At 42.3% G+C, this 6,097-nt stretch overlaps 1 non-coding gene across 1 annotated transcript; it reads left to right on the top strand.

Annotated features, from left to right (window-relative positions):
• The first annotated feature begins 4,764 nt into the window (after positions 1-4,764).
• Positions 4,765-4,836, top strand: trnaq-cug (transfer RNA glutamine (anticodon CUG)). Its single transcript has one exon. It is a non-coding gene; the product is annotated as a tRNA-Gln (tRNA).
• Positions 4,837-6,097: the final 1,261 nt, after the last annotated feature.

The raw sequence follows: 6,097 nt of genomic DNA, 5'->3' as shown, positions 1-6,097 counted from the left end.
ATATGGAAAGAACAGCGGAAGCATGTACAGTGTATCCAAGACCCAGAGCACTTTCCGCTCTACATAAAGAAGGGGACACTGAAGAAAGGCGGTGTGGAGCTGTGCTGCTACAGGTGTGCTCGAGGCTCTACCTCCTTGGAGTCATTCCGCCTCCACCTGAACCGTTTTATTCCAGGTATTACATACATATGGATTAGTAATTTTTCTGTAAAAAAATATAAGCACTGTAACTGCTTCCATTACGTTAAATTAATGTCACATTAATAAATGTCACACTTTTACAGTTCTTTTCTGATGTCATAAAAGCATTGACAAAGCTGTCTTGCCTCACAAATCACTAATAACTCTGGTTATAATGACAATAATTTTTTTATGTAATTACATAACTCTATTACATGTAACCAGCTACTTCATAGCACCTCATGTGTAGTAAATATATTGTACATATGTGACATATAAAACCCTTTTTTTTTTTTTTTTTTTACTTTTAGGAACCAGTGCCAGTGATGCGCATTTTCAAGCTTATCTCCTTGAGGGCTTGATGCGTTGGAATGATGACCGGATGGAAGATGCCATAAAAGGAGCGTCCTCCATCCGGTCATATGGCAGTCCCATGAGAGAGGTTGTGGACCAGCTTAGCAAGACAGTCTTTGGGAAGCCCTGGGATGAGCGCTATCGCCCTCCTGGAGCATATACAGGCAAGACATTCATTAATTTGTTATTTTGTAATACTCTACTAAGTATCAATTTAGCCTTAAATGTACTAGACAAAATATTAAGACATAGTTTTTCCCCTTTTATTCTCGTAGGTGAATTGCTAGGAATAGAGTACCTTTACAGCCAGACTGGCAAAACACTGACTCCAGTGCTCCAGAACCCAGAGGATGAAGACAGGCTGGTGGAGGAAATTGATGACCAAGACCTGCAAGATGAGGGGTTTGAGGAAGAGATCACGGAGGACATCACAGTTCCAGTGCTGTACGAGAATGACCCCTGCCATGATCTCGCAAACAGCCCCTCATCTTTGCCTCAGCCTCAGTCCCCAGCATCACTGGCTGATGTATCAATGGCTGACGTGTCACTGGCTGAGCCATCCACATCAACTAGAGAAGGACACCATCTTGCCCCTGCCCCTTCAGTGTTGTCACAGCCATCTGACACTGGAAGCAGTTTCTCCGACGAGGCTCAGGTAAAACACTTTAAGGGCTTTATTTAATTTCAATCTCGTTTTATTCCACATATATTAACATTAATCTGAATTTACTAGGGAGCAGTCATTGGGCCCGATGGCATTGCTGGGTGGGACAAGGTCCAGGATATGGCAGGTTACCTGGTTGTTCTTCGTGAGGCTCCTTACCTCACTGACCTGCAGGTGACAGAGGCCATTCAGCTGTGGACAGCTCTCCATGACATAGACAAACAGCGGGTCAACTATCAGCCTCGACATCAGCCTCAGCTGACACATGGACGCTTTAAGGCACCAAAGCGGTCCGGAGTCACACCGGGTGTGGAGAGTGTAAAACGGTGTCTGATTGGACATCCCGGGGGACCAGCACAGTGGCCCAGCACCAGCCGCTTGGTTGAGGCCATTTGTACAAAGCTGTGTGCTTTACACAAGTCGCCGACCAAGAAGGCTGGAGTTTGCCGCCCCAGGTGGTCTAAAATCCTCTCGGATTACCACCACATCCGAGAGCTGGTGCTTAACAATCACAGGCTGATGGATGAAACAATGATCCAGCTGTTTGAGCTAAACCAGAAGACACTCATTCAGTGGTAAGCAAGGCACATTATTTTCTTCAAATTAACTGAATACTTTTTTAAACATATATATAATACATGTAATTTATTTTCAGGTTTCAACGGCAGCAGAAAAAACAGGAAATGAGTGTCCTCGCTCAGGGACTGACTCCACCTGACCCAATTGCTGTGGCTGATACGCAGCTTCCTCCACCGAGGGAAAAATTGGATGAAGCGGCATCGACCTCACGCCCAAAACATACATTTACCCTTCCGCCAAATCGAGAAGGACAGGCTCCTCTTCTGCGACCAGGTCGACGGCCTGCTGCTGCCACCACCATGGTGTGCCCCATTGCAAATGCCCCCACAGCATCAGGAGTTGTGCAGCCCATTTCAGCACCTGGGTCATTGTCACTAGTCCTTAACCCAGACATGACCGTGTCAATGGTGATTCCACCTTCTGGTGCTTCAACATCCGGTGCAGGCCCAGCCCGTTACACCCAGAGGAACAGGCGCCGGCGGGCCCAGGAGAAGGAAAGCGGAGTCCATAAGAGGAAGTATGTGCGAGGGGTAACCTTTAACATGTGCAGCAAATGTGGGCAGCCCAAAACCAAAGAGTTTGGCCATAGCCGATATGGTAATGCCACATTTTGCTTGCGTGCCTCAAATGGAAAATCTTTAGATGACTGGTTGGCAGAACAGCGCCAGCAAAATACAAGCCAAACTCCACCTCCTCAATAAACAATTTGCTTTTTTCCTGTATATATTTTGTATATATTACTGTACATGGTTCCACCCAGTCTTTCATATTGTCCTATATATATATATATATATATATATATATATATATATATATATATATGTATATATGTGTGTTTGTGTCTGTGTACTCATTTCATTATTTGTGTGTATTCATTTTAATATTTGTTTTTTTACATTTAAAGTGTCATTTAAATATTTGTGTATTCATTTTAATAAAACATTTTAAGTGCCATTGAAATATTTGTGTGTATTCATTTTAATAAAACATTTAAAGTGTCTTAAAGTAATCTAATAAATCATATCTCTCAAATCATATCCCTCACAAAAAACACGCATATTTGAAGAAACATTTTTATTCATTTTATTCAATCATAAACAACATGTAATATGCATTTTTTTTAAATAATATACACAAAAAAAACATTTAATAAAATATTTGAAGTGTCTTAAAACAAATCTGATAAATCATGTCAATCAAATCATATCCCTCCATTTTTATTCATTTTATTAAATAATCAACAACATGTAATGTGCAATATTTAAAAATAATAATAATACACACAAAAAAATATAAATCAATATAATGATGTCATAGATAAATGAAGACGCAGGCGCAGTTGATCACACGCAGAACACAGGTTCAAATCCAGCCCGCGGAGGGTGACTTGTTTCAAATGTGACTAAAATATAGCCCTAATAATGTTGCAGGGGAAATTTGTGGGCAAATTCTCGTTTTTCGCGTCTTTTTGGCTTGTGTGCGGGGGCGCAAAGATTGGGCCCCTTCTTTTGCGCAGCGAGCGCTCTACCATTTGAGCTAATTCCCCTCGATGATGGAGAAGAGGTGTCCATCGCTCTCAAAGACAAAGACGAGGCGCGATCCCTAGCACGTGTGCAGGTGCTGCAGCGTGATTTCCAATGACCACAAAAAAGAGGCTGCATTTCCTCTGTGCTGGCAACTTTGCACTGGCTACCTTTTAATTGTAGATTTAATTAAAATATTGCGCTTTAAGCCATGAAAGCTTTAATGTTTTCGGCCCGGGCAGCAGCAGGGAGGACGTATGTTTAGGCTCGTTGGTCTAGGGGTATGATTCTCTCTTAGGGTGCGAGAGGTCCCGGGTTCAAATGCCGGACGAGCCCATTATCAGGCTTTGCTTTTAATTTCTTCAGCCTGATTAGGGCAACCAGGATATTTATGAGAAATTGGGGATAAAATGAGCCAGAGAGAGGCCGGTTAGCTCAGTTGGTTAGAGCGCGGTGCTAATAGTGCCAAGGTCAAGGGTTCGATCCCCGTACGGGCAACTCATTTTCTCTCTGGGACCTTCGCTCTGCTCTTCTCGAAAATGACTGGCGGTCTCCCAGACATGGCTGCTGGCTAAACCGCACAAGTACCTGGCCGAATTAGCTCAGTTGGGAGAGCGTTAGACTGAAGATCTGAAGGTCCCTGGTTCAATCCCGGGTTTCGGCAGAGGAACCACGTCCGCCTCTCTTAGTCGAGGCGGTCTATTGACTAAACGCCAGCTCTTATCTACCTGATTCCACCTATCTGCCTCTCAGACAGCCAGGTATCAGGGTGTGTTTGTTCCATGGTGTAATGGTTAGCACTCTGGGCTTTGAATCCAGCGATCTGTGTTCAAATCTCGGTGGGACCATCATTTGCCAGGAATGTGTGCAGTACCTCGTTCGAAAAAACATTTTCGGCAGCACTTAGTCGCAAGAGCTCATCTAGGTAGTGCCCCTTGAAGGGGGGCGTAAAAAGGATGTACAGCACTGGAGAATGCAGGCATCGATCCCGCTACCTCTCGCATGCTAAGCGAGCGCTCTACCATTTGAGCTAATTCCCCTCGATGATGGAGAGAAGGTGTCCATCGCTCTCAAAGACAAAGACGAGGCGCGATCCCTAGCACGTGTGCAGGTGCTGCAGCGTGATTTCCAATGACCACAAAAAAACAGGCCGCATTTTCTCTGTGCTGGCAACTTTGCACTGGCTACCTTTTAATTTAATTTAATCAAAAAATTGCGCTTTGACTCCAGCGATCCGAGTTCAAATCTCGGTGGAACCTTTTTAGGTTCTTTGTGGAAGGGAGGGAAAAAACAGAGGTGATGCGCAACTGCTGACGTGGCGGTGAAATTGGCACTCTCAAACCGAGTCGGAATCGGGGAAACATGGGCTTAAAAAGCAAAGGCTTCATTTGCTCCTTGCTATCGTGCTTCTGGACTCAATGACTTAAATCTCTGCTGCTCATGGGAAAATTTGACACACGCCAAGGTTCCATGGTGTAATGGTTAGCACTCTGGGCTCTGAATCCAGCGATCCGAGTTCAAATCTCGGTGGGACCTGCTTTTCCAGGAATGTGTGCAGTACCTCGTTCAAAAAAACTTTTTCGGCAGCACTGAGCCGCAAGAGCTCATCTAGGTAGTGCCCCTTGAAGGGGGGGCGTAAAAAGGATGGACAGCCCTGAAGAATGCAGGCATCGATCCCACTACCTCTCGCTTGCGCTTGCTGCTTCCTACCGATTGAGCTAAAGTAAGCCCAAAGTAAGCCCACGTGAGCCAATCGCGTTTCTCTGCTGTGGCTTACTTTTGACCAATCGCGTTTCTCTCCTGTGGCTTACTTTTGACCAATCGCGTTTCTCTCCTGTGGCTTACTTTTGACCAATCGTGTTTCTCTCCTGTGGCTTACTTTTGACCAATCGCGTTTCTCTCCCATGGCTTACTTTTGACCAATCGTGTTTCTCTTCTGTGACGTACTTTTGACCAATCAGCGGCTCCTATTATTGTCATCTTTGCAACAGGTAAGGCTATTCTTCATTACTGTATAATCGTTTAATATTTATTCATATACATTGTGTATTTTTGGAAAATTAGACATGCCAATATAGCTAGCTAGCGTGTATATTACAGGTTTACTTCAGTACCTGTGAACCTGTAACTTTTCCCATGATAAAATACAGAAAAGAAAACATGTAGCTACTGTTAAGTTAATTAGCCGCTAATTAAGCTATATCCTCCTGAGACCAAAAAAAGTTTAGTTAATAATTTAGTATTTTGTGTGTCATTACATTGTTTAGAGCATAAGAAAGTTTTTTGCAAAAACGTTTTTTTTTTTTTTTAATAATGTTCATATAGGTTATACTATGTCTTCTGTATAGGACACTACTAGGACTCATTTTTTATTATTATTTTATTTAAAAAGACGTGATCTAAAAAAAAAACATTGTTTTTGCCTATTCATGTCTTTAAATAAAATAATAATAAAAAATGAGTCCTAGTGTCCTCTACAGAAGACATAGTATAACCTATATGAACATTATAAAAAAAAAAAAAACCTTTTTGCAAAAAACTTTCTTATGCTCTAAACAATGTAATGACACACATAATACTAAATTAACTACACTTTTTTTGGTCTCAGGAGGATATAGCTTAATTATATCAGTGTTTTATATCCTGAAATTGTTTAGGTTTCAGGATTTTATATACCAAACTTTGTATGAAGATGATTCCCAACTATGTTATAAAAGATAACAGAATGATTTGATATAGACTTCCATTTTGCTTTATGCAATATGTGTGTAAAATGGCCATAAGCGGGTTTTCCCAT

This window comes from Siphateles boraxobius, unplaced genomic scaffold (genome assembly GCF_051911475.1).
Source record: "Siphateles boraxobius isolate OS27281-9 unplaced genomic scaffold, OSU_SipBor_1 269, whole genome shotgun sequence".
Taxonomy (NCBI): domain Eukaryota; kingdom Metazoa; phylum Chordata; class Actinopteri; order Cypriniformes; family Leuciscidae; genus Siphateles; species Siphateles boraxobius.
The sequence above is the reverse complement of the archived record's forward strand: the minus strand, read 5'-3'. Positions and strand labels throughout refer to the sequence as shown.